General features: G+C 38.1%; 3 pseudogenes; 2 read left to right on the plus strand and 1 right to left on the minus strand.

Annotated features, from left to right (window-relative positions):
- Positions 1-5284: 5284 nt before the first annotated feature.
- On the plus strand, positions 5285-6704 carry LOC132126236 (transcription factor HES-5-like; annotated as a pseudogene).
- Positions 6705-13605: 6901 nt separating this feature from the next.
- Positions 13606-15184, minus strand: LOC132126342 (transcription factor HES-5-like; annotated as a pseudogene).
- Positions 15185-17704: 2520 nt separating this feature from the next.
- On the plus strand, positions 17705-18949 carry LOC132126237 (transcription factor HES-5-like; annotated as a pseudogene).
- The last annotated feature ends 2777 nt before the right edge of the window (positions 18950-21726 follow it).

Raw genomic sequence — 21726 nt, forward strand, 5'->3', positions numbered from 1 at the left:
AGTATAAATAATATCTGTAAAATTCTAAAGCTCAAAGTTCAATGCCAAGCGAGATATTTTATTTAACAGAATTCGCCTACAAAAAACGACCCGTTTGGACTAAATCCCTCTAGTTCCTGCAGTAATGACGTCACTAAAACAGTTTTTTGACTAACCTCCGCCCACAGGAATACACAAAAAAGGGGGAGTGGTCTTGTTGTGCTCCGACGGAGAAGAGGAAGAGCTGCGTTTGTGTTTGCCATGTGTTGAAACGCTGTTATTTTCATCTCGGAGTCCAATCATCTTTGTTTGGGCTTCCCAGGGATGCTGTACTTGGAAATTAATGGTTACAATTTATGTTTAACTCGGTTCCCGAAAATTATAATCCACATGTAAATCTATGTGCAGCACATTTTGCTGAGGACAGCTTCCTCAATCTCAATCAGTTTAATGCCGGATTCGCACAAAGATTATTCTTGAAAGATGGAGCAGTTCCCTCTTTGTCTGGAGAAGGCGTTGTTTATGGACCACAACCGGTAAGTGTATTTTATTATCTAAGTTGGTGCGTTTAACAGTTTCTGTAACTTATTATACAAAGGGAAACGCTGTTTAGCTTTGTTAACTAGATGTTAGGGCTGTGCAAAAAAACGAATGCGATTTTCATGCGCATCTCGTCAGTAAAAACGCTCCTGTGATTATAAGTACATCTCCAGCACATGCTCCTGCCCACTTGCTTCTCAAAACGAGCCCAATCGCGTTTCAAGGAGGTCAGCTTGCTCTAAGCTGCTGTCGAATCACAACACAGGAACCGCTGGCACAATCTGAACTCGTTACGTAATTCTGAAGGAGGGACTTTATAGAACAAGGAAGACATCAGCCCGTTTTTATGACAGTGAAAACAGCGGTATACAGATAGGTGAATTGTGTGAAACACGCGAAACATGAACACATGTTATATTGCACACTGTGTAAACAATCAAAGCTTCAAAAAAGCGCAAAAAACGGGACCTTTAATGTGTTTAATGTGTTTTAGTGATATATATAATTTTTCCCTTTTTCATATGAAATGCCTTCAGAAGCAATACCTTCAAAAACAATCTGTTTATAAAATACAACTGTTATGATTATTATAACTGATAACAATAAGTCAACATGGATTAAAAATTTAAAACTTTTATTATATGCAAACAGTAAATATGTCCACCAATCCCCAACGCTAATCTGAGTGTGAGAACAGTGAAATCCTAAATCCTCATGCCCTCAATTATTCTCCCATGGCTGACCCTCCAGATGGCATTGGAAAAAAAACCACCTGTCCACTAAAGAGCTCAATTAAAAGCTCAAGGACCAAAGAAAATTATGACAAGCCTATTGTTCCATTTTCTCTGCTCTCTGATTGGCTGGCTGCAGATACATTTTAGTATAAAAGCGGGCAAGATTGAGGGTCTTGTGTGGGATTTGGTTTCACCACTGAAGAAGAGCAAAAGAGATCTTTAAACTCCTGAAACTCAACATCAGCATCAACCATGCCTGCCTACATGGACATCACCCCTCAGGACAACGTTCACTATGCCAGGTAAGAAAGGCTTCTAAGTATTTGCAATAGTGTAATTTTACCATGCTTCATAAAATTGATCTCATTTATGCTTACTCACAAATACACTAAAGATGTTTTCTTCTGGACTGCAGGTGCAAACTCTACAGCTTAGAGAGAAAATGTTTCAGCAAAGTGGAGAAACTGAAATCTTCTTTTGAAGACCACCTCCAGCATAGTATTCCCGCATCTGACATTTTGGAGAAGACTGTGCTCTTCTTTAGCTCAAAAAAGGCTTTAATCTTCCCCAGCGGCTACTCCAGGTGTTCTCGTGAAGTTCTGCATCTTTCTCCCGCTCCAGATCAGGATGTGACGCCATTGTTTTAAAACGAACGTCCATCACAGACTGACCTGCAAATGAAAAGGGTTAACAAGTCAAGCACTTGATGTGATTTTATGTGTTCGCACATCTACCTCAGAGGAAAATAGCACTTTGCTTGTTCTCTCTGGACTTTTTTCTCTAAAAGACTCTGATAATGTCACTGTACATTCTGGAAAGGCTCATATAGGGCTTATGAAAGAAGTTGTGCATTGATTGTAATGTACATTATTGTGGTAACCACCAAGCTGAGGCTGCATTTTACTGTATTTTTCTTGTGAAGGAAAATTTACTGAATGTTTTTAAAAACCATTTGACCATGCTCTCTTTTGGAGGACATGCAAAAAATTCCTTTATTTAATTTTTAAAGATACAGTGTATCATTTGGTTATTTTTGTGATGATTTGTAATCATATGCTCTTGTTTGTTTCTATAAAATAAAATATTTTTATTGCATTTATATCTTTCTCTGAATTTGTAAAACTTGATTATTAGTGGTTATAATGTTTGTGTGTGTGTGTATGTGTGTGTGTGTGTGTGTGTGTGTGTGTGTGTGTGTGTGTGTGTGTGTGTGTGTGTGTGTGTGTGTGTGAGTGATGACACGGCAGCAATGATAACGCTGAATATCACAAATTATGATATGATTTAAAAATTGTTAAAGTATTTAATTTTACACACAACTGCATAAGTAAATCCAGTCAGTAATGCATGGGATTATTTACTTATTTTTGGTTAATAATGTGTATGTGTGAGCGTGTTTAAAGTACATTTTACAATGATGTACACGTGCTCACTGACTCCATGTGTTTCTAGTAATGATGAGCGTGTGCTGAATAAATATGTAAATGTACATATACAATAATACATAAATATATTTAAAGCACTTGTATTCAGTGTATTATTTATATTAACATTTCTTAATCAATAATTCTTCCACAAGAATGAAAGAAAATACTTGATTGACACATAAAAGCGGTTGATGGAATAACTCTATGTACAGCAAGAATTAAAAACTGAAGTTTGTGATTATGCCCCTTGCACTTCTTTTTATGAACATTCTCATCAAAACTTAAAGAAACTTAGATGGATATAATAATTTGAATTTTGAATTAGATCCCACTGGTAAATTATGCCAAGTAATTCCATGGCATTTAAAATTTAATTCTACTATAGTGACTTGAAGGAACAAAAATATAAATTTTCTCATTTAAATATTAATAATCTAAATCACAAGAAACCGTAAGCAGCCAGATATTTTAATTTCACATTTTTATTTTGGGAAAATATGGATTATATTATCTATTATATTATATATCATCATATCATATTATATATCATCAAAATGTAAAGAGACAGAATGGATTGTCAACTAAATCATGTTGATAATGCATAAGATTCATAATTGCTTCATATTCCTTGTGTTAGAGATCCAACTAACAGCCAGTTTGATCAGTTTAAATCATTTAAACATTTGGAGACGTGTGTCTGCTGTGGGTTTAAGTTGGACACATGTCTATTGTTGTGTAATTGAATTGAGTGAATGAACAGAGCGTGAGAAACAGAACTCACTCAGAGTCCCTCCGAGACAATAGAACTAAACTAAGAGACCAAAGGTCAGAGGTCAACATCACTGGCCTATAACTTTTTACTATTTCAGCTTCAACCACTGCTGATAAGTCCAAAATGAAAAGAACTGAATCAAATTTTCATTTTAAGAAATTAATCTTCAGATACCTGTAAAAATGTGTGTTTATTTGAGCAAATTTTCAGCATTAGAGGCGTGAGAAAGCTTGTAGGGGTCTGTCCTGCATTAAGACTCATTATCACATGAATAGACACACTTCTATTGTTGTGTGTGAGAAACTTCTGGAGAACAGAGTCACAGTTTGAGTGTCATTAGCATCTTAAACCCCAAAACAAGCTCAGGATCTGACAAACACACACTTATGGATATTTACATGCATGAGCTTGACAAGCTGGTTTAATGATGTCACTGATGATGTCATCAGCAGCATCAACAGAATTACAGCACTGTCACGGTTTATTTTCCTGAATGCATCGTGAACTTCTAAAATGACTAAGCTTTTGCATCAGATGCTTAAGATATTTTTTGTCATCTAAACAAACATGTCTCACAAATGTTACTAAAATCTTATTTGCTGCCTAAACAGCAAACAAAAGAGATGTTTTGCATATATTCAAAAACAAATGTAGTATTCATTTTATTTTTATTTCATTCATTTTTTGCATATTCTCATTGCATGAGAATAATTGTGATCAGGAAGTGTTTGATGACTCTCTGTCTCTGTGCATCGGGACGTTTCCCTCCAGATGGTTGGTGACGTCAGGTTGGAGTCTTCACTAAAGCTTCATTCAGGACTCTGGATGCTTTTATGCTCCATTGATGTGAAGACAGAGAGTCAGTGTGGGAACCTCACATGAGACATACTCACACTGACCAGCACAAACACACACACATCTGGAGTCCTGGAGTTTCAGACAATGGAGACAATGACATCTGAATTCCAGCGCACAACCCTAAACATTTAGATCAAATGCATTCATATACATACATGCCAAAAAATAAATTGTATGGCAATGCTCTATGTATTGAAATATTTAGAGCACTGTTTATTGTCAGTGTAAGTAAAAGCATATATGGCCAACTAAAAGTAGATGACCATATTCGTTCATTCAGTCATTCACAAACAATAAATAATTCCCCTTTTTGGCTTGCTTATAGTTGACACTTAATATCAGGCAACATTACTGATTCAATGTACTGACACTATTGGATGAGAACTAAACAGAGCTCAGCTTTTGCAGAGCTGTTCTATAGATAATTGTATCTTACACAGTTATTTAACTGAAATCAGTCAACAATAAACCGACTTAAACTGAAAAATGTCTTGTTTGGTATTGTCCTCTTTTTTTTTTTTGTACAGCAGAATTGAATCTTGCTTGCATCATTGAAACATTGTTTTCCTGTCTAAAACTGTGAATGAATGAATATTATTGAAGAATTTAATGCAATTAAATATTTGTATATATTTTTCTTTGTTTAATAAGATAAAACACACGTGTAATGTTAATGAGCGTGTGCTGCTTCAGTGACACTGATGTGAACATGATCTCTCTACAGGTCAGCACTTTCCCAGATTCACCCTCCACCTGCTCCTTTGAGCCCCTGATGGAGGATCATTGAGCATGTGGCGGTCCACATCCCTCATTGTCTGTTTGAGCTCTTCCATTAGCTACAGACTGTGAGAAACTCCAACATGCTCTAGCCTCACACATTCATATGGAGATTTGGGAGTATAAATAGAGGATCTGCAGCCAGAGCAGATCAGACTCACTCTGAACAGAGAGATCTACAGCACAGAGATCCAGACATGACACCTACAATCATCTCAGAGGAGCAGCTCCCTCTCAACAACAAGGTACATTCACATCCTACTGACAGCAGCATTACTGCAGCAGCTTTCACTGCTCTTCTTAAATATCATCTTATCTGAAGGACACTTTCCTAATGCTCCTCTGTCTTCATCTGCAGCTGAGAAAGCCAAGGGTGGAGAAGGTGCTCAGAGATTGTGTCAACTCAAGCTCAAGTGTCTTCTGGCTCCAGAGTTCATCAAGCAGCAGCCGGATTCAAAGCTGGAGAAAGCAGAGATCCTGGAGATGACACTCATCTTCCTGCAGCTCCACAGTTCCAGTTCACATGCTGTCAGTCAATGCTTCTCCAGATGTGTCCAAAGATGAGATGAAGACAGAGAGCCAGAGAAGACTGCTGAAGCACTTCCAGAAGCTGCAGACTTCATGTAACAGAAGGGAAAGAGTCCTGCCAGACCAGAACACCTTCAGCAAAGAGATGAATATCAACAAGAGCATCATCTGGAGACGCTGGTAGAGCCTTAAACACTCAGACTGAACGTCTGCTTTAGATTCAGTGGACTATTATGTGAACTATCATGCTTTCGTTTTGTCATTTTAAAAAGAAAGTGTTTCATGAGTTCTAGTTTGGAAGAGATATTTGTTCTGCTAAGTGCTCTGATAATTCAATCTTCTATGAAGATTTTTCTCTTTTTGAGAAAATGTCCTTTAACTATTTTTTAGTTAAATTACCATGATGGTACACTGTGTTTTAGAAGTGTGTATTAGTCTAAAAAGTGCATTAAATTGCAATTTTCATATCCTTTGGGTGTAATTTCTCACCTTTGAGGTGATTCATAATGTGACCGTAAAGTCAAATCTGCTTTCTTTTTTGTTTCATGTTGAAACGTATTACATTTTTTTGCAACTGGCGAAAAGCAATTATAGATTTTTTTTTTATCATATTTGTTGTTTTGAAGAATGATGCATGTCTTATAATAAGTATGACAATTTCTTTAAAATTTGAAAGATTATTATCTAATCTGAACAACATGTCAATCATGTTTTGTAAGTTTGGCCAAGATTTGGTCAGAATTTGTAATTAATATTGATGATTGTTTTCAATCGTATTGAGATTTATATGAAACCCAACTGGGCTTGTTTTGTGTTTCTGAGGAAATAATATCTAGTTTATGTCTGAAAAGATCTGAAAAGATCATGGATTTATTTTTAAGAGGTTATACCTCATCTTTCTGTCAGTACCATATACTGTGTTTTTGAACTGCCTTTTGTAAGGGTATTTATTTCTTAAACCATTGTGAACATTTTTACAATGTGTAAGTGAAATGTTGTTTCCTTATGTGAAGGAATTAACTTTTTTAAATATGAAACTAAAAGGCCATTGAATGTATTTCAATCAATCTGTGGCGAAATAAAACAATCAAAAAAACTTATTTTGTCTGTTTTCTTTATGCATTCATGATTTGGTCATCATAAGCATTCATTATTCCTGGGGTTTGTTTATCAGGCTGCTCATGACAGCATTCCTGAGTTGTTTTTAATGAGTAAAGAGTTAAAATATCTCCCTTTGTAATATTTCCAAAAATATAATTGTTTTTGCTGAAAAAAAACCACCACCTCAGGTTATCCAAGATGTAGATGAGTTCGTTTCTTCATGAAAACATTTGAAGAAATGTAGTATAACATCACTTGTTCACCAGTGGATCCTCTGCAGTGAATGGGTGCCGTCAGAATGAGAGTCCAAACAGCTGATAAAAACATCACAATAATCCACAAGTAGTCCACACCACTCCAGTTTTATGAAGTGAAAAGCTGTGTGTTTGCAAGAAACAAATGAATCATTAAGTAAGTTTTCACTTTAAACTGTTGGTTGCATCCAGCCAGAGCCTCTATCCATAATATTGCAATCTTTAGTAAAAGTCGTCTTGTCTGAATCAGGAGAGAAATATGCACTGGTCAAGCTCTACTGGCAACTTAAATCAGACCAAAACAATTCCAAACAATATGTTTGTGGATTTTGATGTGAGACGACAACTTGGATTGGATTTGGCGACAACTTTTTGACTGTAGCATTATTGTGGGTTATGTGGGTTATGGACTTATAAATCATTATTTTTAATTTTTTTCTTACAAACATGCAACTTTTCACTTCATAAGATTTTAATAGATTGCCTGGAGCCTGTGAATTACATGTGATGCACATTTTTGACAAATATTCATTTTTGGATGAACTAAGTCCTCCGGATGTTTATTTTTGAGAGTGAACTTGGTATAAATGAAGTGATATGACTGTGGAATTTATGGTATTCATCCCCCAAAACTGATCTTTTATTTTAAATAGACTTTTTCTTTTGGCACTTTGGGTAACGTGAACATTTGACTGACTGGTCAGTTTAGAATAAAAAAATGGATTGAGTTTTAAAACCTTTGATTTGGATGACAACAAGTCTGTTTTCTCGTGTTTCAGAGTCTCAAAATTATTGAGTTTTATTGAGGGTTTTGGGATGCTAATGACACTGAGCTGTGATTCTGGGTTGCAGAGCTTTCCCACACTGAACAATAGACATGTGCCTATTCAGATGCTAATGACTGCTTGATCCTATGATACACATTCCCTCGGGAGGCTGTTGAATGCTTGTCATCTAATACCAGATAAACCCCCATTGACCACAGGTTGATATATGTGATGTATATGTATGTGCATATACAGACATTTAAACATGCTTGTGGATCTTGATGTGACACTAATGGAACTGAAAAGTTAAAAGCTGTTTTTTACTTTGTGTGTTTGCATGATTTTACAATGTTAAAATAAAAAAAATACTGGACTTTGTCACATTTTGTGACCAATTTAACTCTATGTGTAATTCTAAATAACTTATGCCAATTTTGACAAGTTTTAACATTTAAACACTGTTGTTGATCTTCAGGTGACCTTATTGGAACTGAAGTTAAAAACTCTTTTTAAGTTTGTGTTTGCATGACCTTTCACTGATATACAGCAGGTAAAATAAGTATTGAACATGTCACCATTTTTCTCAGTAAATATATTTCTAAAGGTGCCGTTAACATGAAAATTTCACCAAAAGTTGGTAACAACCCAAGTAATCCATACATACTGTAGAGTGTCAAGTAATACACATGTAACTCGTGTGAGTGTAGACACTAGACTGACTTTATTTATGTTACCCGCTTCATCCAACAGGGGTCACCATAGTGATGTTAACATTAACACTGATATTTAAAGTGATAGTGCCACAACTCTACATCCCCTTTCTTCCAGATGAGATGAAAATAAACTTAACAGCCCACACAACAAAACTGGAACCAAAACACGTACTGAAATTATCTTATTATCAGGCCACCCACCAGTGAACAAAAGGTGACACAGAACATAAAAAGTATGGTGAAGCATGGGCAAACAACGTTAGTTCAATTAACGAAGGGACACCTGGTTATGATTTCCATATCTTGATTTTAGTTTAGTTTTTTAGCCACGTACTGACATAGTCCTGATATCGCTGATTAGGTTGGCTAACTCTGCCTGCTCGAGTCACCACCAACTGTCTCTCAGATGAGTCAGCAGTATTGACCACTGGTGTGATACTAGGAGGTGTAGGTGGTGGGTTGGCATTTTGGGCAGTCTCTCTATCAGGAACTGGTGAGGTGGACCTCAGTGGCACGTCCTCCTCAGAGCTTGCCGTTGGGTTTTCATCAACCCGGAGGAGATGTCGCCTGTTCCTGATATATTTCTTTCCTTGTGATGCTATTACATAGCTATTAGGCTGCTGAGCTGGGCCTTCCACACTTGCCACTTGATCAAAGCCACGTTCAGTGTGCACTCTGACTGTTTGACCTGGTCTTAGTGCAGAGAGGCGGTGAGCACTGCGGTCATGATACACTTTCCCCCTTATTCTGTGTTTGGAGATGGCAGCAGCCACATTGACTTGGATAGCAGGCCTGAGCATGTCTGTGGTTGCTGGCAGGAAGGTCCTGGTTTGCTTGGACATGAGTCGCTGAGCAGAGGAACGGAGCCCATCACGGCGAAATGTTGCGAGTGTGGAGAATGGCTGCTTGGATGTCTGTGCCATCACGGTGGCACTTCTCCAGCAGGTGCTTAGCGGATCTCACTGCACGCTCAGCCAGACCGTTAGATTGTGGGTAATAAGGACTGCTGCGGATGTGTTTAAAGTCCCATGCTTGTGAAAAGTCTGCAAAGTCCCTTCCAGTGAACTGGGTCCTATTATCAGTCATGAGGGTGTGGGGCACACCATGTGTTGCAAAGTGTCGCTTCAGCTTCGCAATGACCATGTTGCTGGTCATGTTGGGGATCCAATCCAGCTCGAACCACCCTGAGTAGGAGTCCACCAGGACTAGATGCATTTTTGCACGCCACTCAAATATATCAGCTGCAGTAAATGACCATGGCAGTTCAGGGATGTCATGGAGGTGCATTGGTTCCTTTGTGTGGTGTGCTGTCAAAGCGTTGCATGCAGCACAACGAGACACCTCTCTTTCGATATCTGTGTACATTGAGGTCCTGTACATAGTCTCTCGAGCTCTGTGTTTGGTGGCTTCAATCCCGGGATGGCTCTGGTGTAGCTGGCCAACATAAAATGTTTGCAGTGCTGCAGGTATGACTAACCTTTGCCCATGCAGAAGCAGTCCATCCTCTAACGTCAACTCTTCCTTCATGGAGAAGAACGGTCGCAACTGTTGCGGCAGCTCCTTGGAGGTGCTGGGCCAGCCAGGCACGATGACTTCAGATAGCTGTTGGCAGGTGACGTCACTCTTTACTACATTTCGTAATTCATCTATACGACGTGAAGAGAGCACCTGGACAGTCATCACTTCTAGTAAGTCATCAGTAAGTGGGGGCTCAGACTCAGGTAAGTGTGCACGCGACAACGCGTCTGCCACAAACAGTTCCTTGCCTCGCTTATACATCACATCCAAGTCGTAATGTTGCAATTTTAACATCATACCCTGCAGGCGTGGTGATGCGGTGTGCAGTGGTTTCCTCAGGATAGTTATAAGGGGCTGATGATCCGTTTCAGCAGTAACGGGGTGGCCATAGATGAAATCATGAAATTTTTTAGCTGCAAACACCAGTGCTAACATTTTTTTTTCAATCTGAGCATACCTGGACTCAGTTGGTGTGAGGGCACGTGATGCGAATGCCACCGGCCTCCCGTCTTGGAGGCACACCGCCCCCCAGACCGTGATGGGAGGCGTCTGCTGATATAACCACTGGCTTTGATGTGTCAAAAAATTGCAGCACAGGGGGATTAGTCAGTGCCTGCTTCAGTTTGCTGAAAGCCGCATCATGGGCGTCATGCCAGTGCCACTCCACGTCGTGGTGTATCAGCTGTCTCAGAGGGCCAGTCATGTCACTGTACTGGGAGATGAATTTGGATAGATAGTTTGTCATGCCCAGAAACTGCTGTAAAGCCTGTTTGTCCTGTGGCTTCTCCATCTCGCAGACAGCTTTGATCTTTTCCGGATCTGGCTTAACACCATCAGCGGTTAACAGGTGTCCTACATAGTGTACACAGTTGACTCTGAATCTGCACTTGTCAGGATTGAGCTTTAGGTTGATGGCACGGATCCTGTTCAAAACCTGTGTTAGGCGTTCATCATGTTCTAATAATGTGCGTCCCCAGATGAGGATGTCATCGACCACGATCTCGCAAGGTTGTCCAGCAAATAACTGTTCCATCACATTTTGGAAGACCTCACTGCCTGTGCATATGCCGTATGGCATTCTCAGGAACCTATATCGGCCATGAGGTGACATGAATGTTGTGAGCTTGGAGGATGCGCGGTCAAGGCGTATTTGCCAAAACCCACACTTGGCATCTAAGATGCTAAATATTTTTGCACCGGGCATGTCCGCAATGATTTGGTCAATTGATTTGAGTGGATGACGGGGTCTGAGGAGGGCCCGGTTTAGATGCACTGGGTCGATGCAAAGTTGCACTGTTCCATCTTTTTTTTTCGCTGCAACCATGGCAGACACCCATTCTGTTGCGTCGTTTTCTGGTATAATTACACCAAGGGCAGTCATTCGGTCCAGTTCCGCCTTGACCTTATCTTTCATGGCAATGGGGATCCTGCAGGGAGCACATATTGTGGGGGCAACAGTGTCATCTAGTCTCATATGATATATCACAGGTAATTTACCTATGACATTAGTGTCAAAAAGGTCTTTGTACTCCAGTATTTCTGGAGCTTCTTGTTGCAGCATGTGGACGTCAGGTCCGAGATGTATGAGACCAATAGCAATACTGTCTTGTAGTCCCAGTATGGGTTTTACATCCCTATTGACCACATGAAACTTGAACTGTCCCTGTGTACAATGCAGTGTTACAGTGCCATCAGTTTTGATTGACTCACCTCCATAAGCCACTAGATTGACTTTTTCATTTGGATCCACATGCACTGTGTGGTCAACTGCATGCAGCAGTTTTCTGGGCAGCACATTACATTTGGCACCAGTGTCCACTTTTACCTTCAGTTGTCCATTTCCGTTCTTCATTGCGAGTGTGGCGAAGATTTCCCCCTTCTGTGCGGGTGTGAGTATTGTGTCACAGTAGAAAGTATCAACCATTTGATTGTCTGGTTCAGTGGTCAATTCATTTACTCTACCCATTTCTCTTCTTTTGTATGGAGTGGGGGCTTTGGGGCGAACTGTGGCCTGCGCTGGTGCAGAGCGACAACACCTAGCAAAGTGATTAAGTTTTCCACAGTTATTGCATGTCTTGTTGAGAGCAAAGCATTTGCTGCAGTCAGGTGAGTGTTGCCCATTACAATTGCCACAGCGAGCCTTCTGAACTGAGCACACTTCAGCTTCCTTATGAAGTTCCTTAGAGCTTTTCTCCGACTGTTCATGGAGCATGCTAATGCTAACAGTTCAAGGGTGAGATTCTTTTCACGTAATAGTTGTTTGCGGAGGGTGTCGCTCTGTGTTCCACAGATGATACGATCCCTGATCAATTCATCTCGGAGTGCGCCAAAATCACATTTCTTCGCCAGTATTTTCAGAGTGGAGACATACGCCTGAATAGACTCACCGGTTCCCTGACTAGTGGTGTTTAAAACATGCCTGTCCATAATGATGTTTTTCGCTGGCAAACATAATTCAGCAAACTTTACCAGTAGAGTCTCTGGTTCTTCGTGACTTTCCCCCTCTCCATACACAAAGGATTCCGACTTTTGAACAGCCTCCGGGACGGCTAGGTTCAGTAGCGTGTAAGCTTGAACTTTCTTCGATTTATCCGACAGTCCTGCGTTGCAGTAGATTATCCATTCTTTCTCAAATTTCCGCCAGTTGTCAGCAATGTTGTCGTCAAAAACTAGCGGATCGATACGACTGAGTCCTTGAGCCATTATCAGACACTTCTGACACCATGTAGAGTGTCAAGTAATACACATGTAACTCGTGTGAGTGTAGACACTAGACTGACTTTATTTATGTTACCCGCTTCATCCAACAGGGGTCACCATAGTGATGTTAACATTAACACTGATATTTAAAGTGATAGTGCCACAACTCTACACATACCAAGAAAAACAAACAAATAAGTTCAGAAATTAAGTTGTGTGTAATAATGTGGAAAGACCCAGGGAAAAAGTATACTTATTTTACCCGCTGTAATGAACAAAATACTGTCTAATGTGTGATGACAAATAACTTGTAAATATATTTACAAATCTAAATACTTTTTTCATTAGAAAAAAAATTATAATTTCATTTTTTTTTTCATTCATTTTCAAATTATAATATATTCATTATGATAAACTCTAATTTATTTAACTTGATCCAAATTGTTGTGCTTTAATTTAAATAAAAACATCAAACTTTAACTTTTTGACATCCAACCTGTAACATTCAACAAGAAAAAGGAAATGTTTAAAAGGATTTTTAATACAGTCTTGAATATCTAACAAAAAAAAAATGGCATGGCAATAGAGCACCATGTTGAAACTGTAAAAGTTTCATAAAAGGTCATTGACCTTTGACCCGTGCTCTCTAGTTGAGTTCTATTGTCTCCCAGGGTTTGTTTTTCACACTCTATTTATTCACTCAATTCAATTACACAACAATAGATGTCTGTCTACTGAACGTCACATTCATTGTGTACGTTAAGTAAAGCTTAAATGTATAAATAAGGGCAAGTTGTTTGAACAATTAAATATTAGATACTGTCACTTCCTGTAATATTTTGCTGTCTAATGCAATGTCATTCAGAATCAGACATTAAGTGAGATTTCAGTGTTTAAACACATTGAGGCATCATAAAAAAAATAAAAAAGCCACATATTTGAGTTGAGCTGAGTTTATTTTTCTTTCTGTATAGAAACTATTTCTCATACACATTACTTTCACTGTTGAAAGCATTTGTTTTAATACAAGTGGCTTCATTAAACTGAAGCTCTGAGAGAAAAACGTCCTCTATAGGAACTGACTGATCACTTCACAAATGTAAATAAATCTGCATAACACATGATTTCAGATTTACAATAATGTAAATGCAGTTAACATATACATGTGCAGATATAGATCTCTATAATGAAACAATGCTTTAGAGAGTTGTACATTAACCTCCACAGAGGGATTTCATATCCTTTTCAGAACTAAAAAAAAAAAAATTTAATTGTAAAAAAAAAAAAAAAATTCCTCTTAGAGGACAGTGGCATACTGATACAGGTATCATTTCTCAAAACAACAAATGTGATTGATAAATTATTTTTGACATTTGCAAAACTAAGAAAAGTGTTTCAACATGAAACAAAAAATAAAGCTTTACAGTCACATATTGCATCACCGCAAAGGTGAAGATTATACCCAAATGATATGAAAAATGCAGTTTAATGCACTTGTAGACTTATTAGTCTAAGGACCTGCAGAAAAAATGTCATTATGGAATTTGCAATGCAAGTTATATTTCAAACTAAATATAGTTAAATGACTTTTTCTAAAAAAAAAAAAAAAATAGAAAAGATAAGTTTTCAGAAAAGACTGAATCATAGTATTTCCAGTACAGCACATGCAGGTGTATCTTAAAGTCAGCGTCTAATATAGACGTCAGTAAATGTTCCCATCTGGAACTCTTGACATGAACTCTTCATAGAAGATTGAATCATCAGAGCACTCAGCAGAACAAATATCTTCCAAACTGGAACTCATGAAACACTTCTCCTCAAAAAGAGAAACTAAAAACATAATAGTCCAATGAATCTAAAGCAGACGTTCAGTCTGAGTGTTTAAGGCTCTACCAGCGTCTCCAGATGATGCTCTTGTTGATATTCATCTCTTTGCTGAAGGTGTTCTGGTCTGGCAGGACTCTTTCCCTTCTGTTACATGAAGTCTGCAGCTTTGGAAAGTGCTTCAGCAGCCTTCTCTGGCTCTCTGTCTTCATCTCATCTTTGGACACATCTGGAGAAGCATTGACTGACAGCATGTGAACTGGAACTGTGGAGCTGCAGGAAGATGAGTGTCATCTCCAGGATCTCTGCTTTCTCCAGCTTTGAATCCGGCTGCTGCTTGATGAACTCTGGAGCCAGAAGACACTTGAGCTTGAGTTGACACAATCTCTGAGCATCTTCTCCACCCTTGGCTTTCTCAGCTGCAGATGAAGACAGAGGAGCATTAGGAAAGTGTCCTTCAGATAAGATGATATTTAAGAAGAGCAGTGAAAGCTGCTGCAGTAATGCTGCTGTCAGTAGGATGTGAATGTACCTTGTTGTTGAGAGGGAGCTGCTCCTCTGAGATGATTGTAGGTGTCATGTCTGGATCTCTGTGCTGTAGATCTCTCTGTTCAGAGTGAGTCTGATCTGCTCTGGCTGCAGATCCTTTATTTATACTCCCAAATCTCCATATGAATGTGTGAGGCTTGAGCTTGTTGGAGTTTCTCACAGTCTGTAGCCAATGGAAGAGCTCATACAGACAATGAGGGATGTGGACCGCCACATGCTCAATGAAACACACAGCTGCTTTCTAAGAGATCTTTAAACTGACTGCACTCACACACTCCTAGAGCTGCTGGAGTCACAGCGACACATGGTTTCTCACACTTCTGTACACATCATATTAAATCACTCACACAATAGAAGTGTGTCGGATCTCACAGGACTAACAGTTCCCAAAGACTGAATCTTTTGTGCTGTATTTTGCATATGATACAAGTTTGGATGGACTGTTATTAAAAACAAACAAACAACAACAAAAAACATTAAATTAAAAACATAATAATAATAAATGAAGAGAGTTCAAAATATAAGTCCAAGATTTAAGATATATCCAAGTACAATATCAAACCTAACAATTTAATAATTAAATATTTTTTTAAAGAGTGCATTTTTTAGGTAAAACAAAAATAGTAACAATTTCTTTTATAAAAGCCAATTAAGAATAAAAATGTTAAAACAAATCAAGATTAATAAATTAATAAGATCATAAATCAAAGGTTCATTCAAAGAAAGTCCACACCAAAGATGAAAATTAGAATTTAAGTATACATTAAAGAAAGAAAGACAAAGTTATTGTATTAAGATCCAGAATAAACATAACACTTTCAGCAATTAGATAAGTGTTTATGTAATATTGATTATTTACAATGATTACAAACATTGTTAAGCTTTGTTTATTTATTTATTTATTTTTTTTAAATGCCATGGGAAACACTTTTACATTAAAACTACTTTAAATCCCTGAGGTTTTAATTTGTCCATCTCATTATCACATGAATAGACACACTTCTATTGTTGTGTTTGAGAAACGCTGGAGAACAGTCACAGTTTGAGTGTGATTAGCATCTTAAAACCCAACATAAGCTCAAGATCTGACAAACACACACTTATGGATATTTACATGCATGAGCTTGACAAGCTGGTTTAATGATGTCACTGATGATGTCATCAGCAGCATGAACAGAATTCCAAAAGTGATTAAAGTAAAAAGTGATGTTTTACATTTTCAATAATACATTTAATATCCATATTTTTCATAATCTCATTGCATGAGAATAATTGTGATCAGGAAGTGTTTGATGACTCTCTGTCTCTGTGCATCGGGACGTTTCCCTCCAGATGGTTGGTGACGTCAGGTTGGAGTCTTCACTAAAGCTTCATTCAGGACTCTGGATGCTTTTATGCTCCATTGATGTGAAGACAGAGAGTCAGTGTGGGAACCTCACATGAGACATACTCACACTGACCAGCACAAACACACACACATCTGCTTCATCTGGAGCCCATAGTGTGTGTGTGTGTGTGTGTGTGTGTGTGTGTGTGTGTGTGTGTGTGTGTGTGTGTGTGTCCGAGAGAGAGAGAGAGATTTCACAGCAGCAATTATAACACTGAATATCTTCTATAAGAAGAGTTGTAGAAATGTTGAACTTCATGCAAATCCACATAAACAAATCCATGTATCCAAATAATACTGTAACAACGTGTTTGCCCAAAAAAGAAAATACTTAAACAGTTAGATTTTTGTTAATTTAACTTGATTTTGTTATTCAGTATTTTACTTCTTTTGGTAACACTTTGTTTTGATAGTCCCTTTTGAAGATTCTGTTGACGATATGTAATGTTGCACCTGCCAACTAACCTTCATTAGAATATTAGCAGACTGTCTGCTTAACATCTGCTAACTCTTTATTGTGTTAGTCTCCCAACAGACAAACTACTGAGTATAAATAACTTTGCAAGTAAATGTCAACTTATTCTAACCTTAATCCTACCAGTCCACTAATGCTCTACTAATACTTATAGACCATAAAATGTGTTAAACGGACCATCAAAATAAAGTGAAACTATTTCGTGTCCTCCTGTTTTTAAGTTTAAACTTCTTAAATTGAACCACAATTCGGTTCACCTTCTGTTGTTTTCAAATGCACTCCATGACTCAAGTATGATTTGTTGTGTGACCTAAATAGATATTTTACAGAGTTTACATAAAATAAAATATTGATATATTTTGGTTTAATATTAAACTATGGAATGAAAACTAAAACACTGCTTTGTTTAAAGCACAGAATGCCATGACTTTGATATCATGAGATGCTTCAGTTCACAATGATGTACACGTGCTCACTGACTCTATGTGTTTGTAGTAATGATGAGTGTGTGCTGCTTCAGTGACACTGATGTGAACGTGATCTCTCTACAGGTCAGCACTTTCCCAGATTCACCCTCCACCTGCTCCTTTGAGCCCCTGATGGAGGATCATTGAGCATGTGGCGGTCCACATCCCTCATTGTCTGTTTGAGCTCTTCCATTGGCTACAGACTGTGAGAAACTCCAACATGCTCTAGCCTCACACATTCATATGGAGATTTTGGAGTATAAATAGAGGATCTGCAGCCAGAGCAGATCAGACTCACTCTGAACAGAGAGATCTACAGCACAGAGATCCAGACATGACACCTACAATCATCTCAGAGGAGCAGCTCCCTCTCAACAACAAGGTACATTCACATCCTACTGACAGCAGCATTACTGCAGCAGCTTTCACTGCTCTTCTTAAATATCATCTTATCTGAAGGACACTTTCCTAATGCTCCTCTGTCTTCATCTGCAGCTGAGAAAGCCGAGGGTGGAGAAGATGCTCAGAGATTGTGTCAACTCAAGCTCAAGTGTCTTCTGGCTCCAGAGTTCATCAAGCAGCAGCCGGATTCAAAGCTGGAGAAAGCAGAGATCCTGGAGATGACACTCATCTTCCTGCAGCTCCACAGTTCCAGTTCACATGCTGTCAGTCAATGCTTCTCCAGATGTGTCCAAAGATGAGATGAAGACAGAGAGCCAGAGAAGGCTGCTGAAGCACTTCCAGAAGCTGCAGACTTCATGTAACAGAAGGGAAAGAGTCCTGCCAGACCAGAACACCTTCAGCAAAGAGATGAATATCAACAAGAGCATCATCTGGAGACGCTGGTAGATCCTTAAAGACTCAGATTGAACATCTGCACTAAACTCGGTAGACTATTACGCAGTTTCTCTTTTTGAGGAGAAGTGTTTCATGAGTTCCAGTTTGGAAGATATTTGTTCTGCTGAGTGCTCTGATGATTCAATCTTCTATGAAGAGTTCATGTCAAGAGTTCCGGATGGGAACATTTACTGACGTCTATATTAGACGCTGACTTTAAGATACACCTGCACATGATGTGAAAGAAACACTGTCTTTTTATTTTAAAGGCCCTTTATTATCTTATAACTACTCAGATATTAATGCTTTATCGTAAAAGCTGAAAAAGAGTGTAATTCTTTGATATTAATTTAATGGCGAGAATCTTGCTCCATTAGTTCTGAATAGTTTATATAAATAGCTCAAAATGGGCTCATATCTGATTTCATCTGAGATGATAATCATTCATACAGTTTGATTCATATTTGATTTTTTTCTCTTTGGTCTATAATAGATCATATTCAGATTTACCCTATTTTTAGGGTTTGTAAATATTAGTTGTAATCTTTCCTGTACTGTATACAGCTGTTATTGTTCCTTCTGTGAAGGTTTATATTCTCAAGAAAACTTTGGCATCTTGTCATTTATCTTTTAAATTGATCATGTGATCATTTGTGTCCTTCTGAGAAGGTGACTGAAGTTTTAAAAGACTAAAGCAGTTCAGTGAATGTATTTCTGCTGCGAAATAAAACAATCAACTGAACTTCTGGCTGTGATTATTGTCATTGTATCTTAAATCCAAATCCCCCTTTGTTTCCCAAAGTTTTTCCCACAAAAGCCCATCCAGAAATATCCTGGACAGCCTAATTCAGTAGTTACAATCATTTCTGATTGTAGCTACAAAGATATCTGATTAGATATAAGATATAAAGAAAACGAAGGAAAAAAATGAGGTTAGTATTAATGCAACATCAAAATAATCATACACATTTCTATTCTCTGAGAACATAAAAACAAAATATATACAGGACTGTATAGAAATGTGTTATTGTGAGAACATTTCTATTATTGAATTATTTCTACTCCTTTAAAGATTCTAAAAAGAACAAACATATCACATATTTTATATAGAAATTTGACCAATTATGGTACTGGAAAACTTTATAGTTCACAACAAATAAGACACTGGATGGAAATTGCAATTGTTGAATCACAATAATCATAACTGAACAACATTTACTCCCATTAAGGGAGTTTTGGTTTAAATGTCTTTAAGCATTTTTAACAAAAAGAAGAATAAATTATAATTCACTTACGAACATTATTTAAAAAATATATTGAAGTGTAACTGCCAATAATAATGCATACATTTCATAGAACTGAGCATTGGTGATAACAAAAATATAAAGATATTATTTCATGCAAGAAGGATAAATCCAAATGTCAAAAAACATAAAATTTACAAAACATATAAAAATCATTCATAAGAGAAGGGACAGAGTGGTGAAGAATAAAGGTAAATTATGTGAATTTTTCTTTTCTATTTTATTTTTTGTATAAAGCATTAACAGGTTACACTGAACTCCATATTAACAATCAAGCATAAAAAAACATTTACCACTCCTTTAATTACATACACTAATATTCTAACTCCAAAATGAAAAGAACAGAATTAGTTGTTTTATTTAAAAAAAATCTTCAGTGTCATGTACAAAGTCAATAAATCTTCAGCATCAGAGGCGTGAGAAAGCTTGTAGGGGTCTGTCCTGCATTAAGACTCATTATCACATGAATAGACACACTTCTATTGTTGTGTGTGAGAAACTTCTGGAGAACAGAGTCACAGTTCGAGTGTCATTAGCATCTTAAAACTCAACACAAGCTCAAGATTTGACAAACACACACTTATGGATATTTACATGCATGAGCTTGACGAGCTGGTTTGATGATGTCATCAGCAGCATCAACAGAATTACAGCACTGTCACGGTTTATTTTCCTGAATGCATCATGAACTTCTAAAATGACTAAAAGCTTTTGCATCAGATGCTTAAGATATTTTTGTCATCTAAACAAACGTGTCTCACAAATGTGATTAAAATCATATTTGCTGCTAAAACAGCAAACAAAAGTGAGGTTTTGCATATATTCAATAACAAATGTAATATGCAATTAAAAAAAGTACATTTTTATTTTTTCTTTCATATTCTCATTGCATGAGAATAATTGTGATCAGGAAGTGTTTGATGACTCTCTGACTCCTGCATCAAGTAAGGACATGTCTCTGTGCATCGGGACGTTTCCCTCCAGATGGTTGGTGACGTCAGGTTGGAGTCTTCACTAAAGCTTCATTCAGGACTCTGGATGCTTTTATGCTCCATTGATGTGAAGACAGAGAGTCAGTGTGGGAACCTCACATGAGACATACTCACACAGACCAGCACAAACACACACACATCTGCATCATTTGGAGCCCATTGTGTGTGTGTGTGTGTGTGTGTGTGTGTGTGTGTCTGAGAGAGAGAGAGAGAGAGAGAGAGAGAGAGAGAGAGATTTCACAGCTGCAATTATAACACTGAATATCTTCTATAAGAAGAGTTGTAGAAATGTTGAACTTCATGCAAATCCACATAAAGAAATCCATGTATCCAAATAATACTTTAACAACGTGTTTGCCCACATTTCAGTATTTTACTTTATGATTCCATAATTCTTTTGGTAACACTTTGTTTTGATAGTCCCTTTGGAAGATTCTGTTGATGATATGTAATGTCTAGCCTACTCAGACACTCAAGCGAGTGTCTACTACAAGTGACTCACAAATCAGGCAACCAACTGGAACTCATCTCACACTGTTCTTTGTGGACAACCCTTCAGTTGCTCCACTGCACACCTCAGACCACTTCCTCATTACTGCTAACCTAGCACTTACTCCTGAAGCAGCATACACTCCAACGCAGGTAAACTTAAGCGGAACCTACGCTCACTCTCTCAATCTCGCCTATCTTCTGTGGTTTCATCCTCGCCTCCTGCACTCTCTCAGTTGTCAGCTCTGGACACGAACAGTGCTACGGACACTCTTTGCTCCACTTTAACATCTTGCTTGGACAACTTTTGCCCACTGTTGTCTAGACCAGCACGCACCGCCCCATCTGCTCCCTGGCTGTCCGAGGTTCTCCGTGAACATCGCTCTAAACTCAGGGCTGCAGAGAGGAAATGGCAGAAATCAAGAAACTCTACCGACCTCAGTGTGTATCAGTCTCTCCTCTCTTCCTTCTCTGCAAATGTTTTCACGGCTAAAACATCCTACTACCACAACAAAATTAACAGCTGTTGTGATGCTCGGACACTCTTCAAAACTTTCTCTTCTCTTCTTAATCCGCCTCCACCACCTCCTCCATCGACTCTTACAGCGGACGACTTTGCAGTTTTCTTCACAAATAAGACAAGAACCATCAGTGACCAATTCTCCACAACGCAGACTGAGGACAACTTCACAATGACCAACGCACACTCTTTCTCGTCCTTCTCCCCACTCTCA

Source organism: Carassius carassius, chromosome 44, assembly GCF_963082965.1.
Source record: "Carassius carassius chromosome 44, fCarCar2.1, whole genome shotgun sequence".
Taxonomy (NCBI): domain Eukaryota; kingdom Metazoa; phylum Chordata; class Actinopteri; order Cypriniformes; family Cyprinidae; genus Carassius; species Carassius carassius.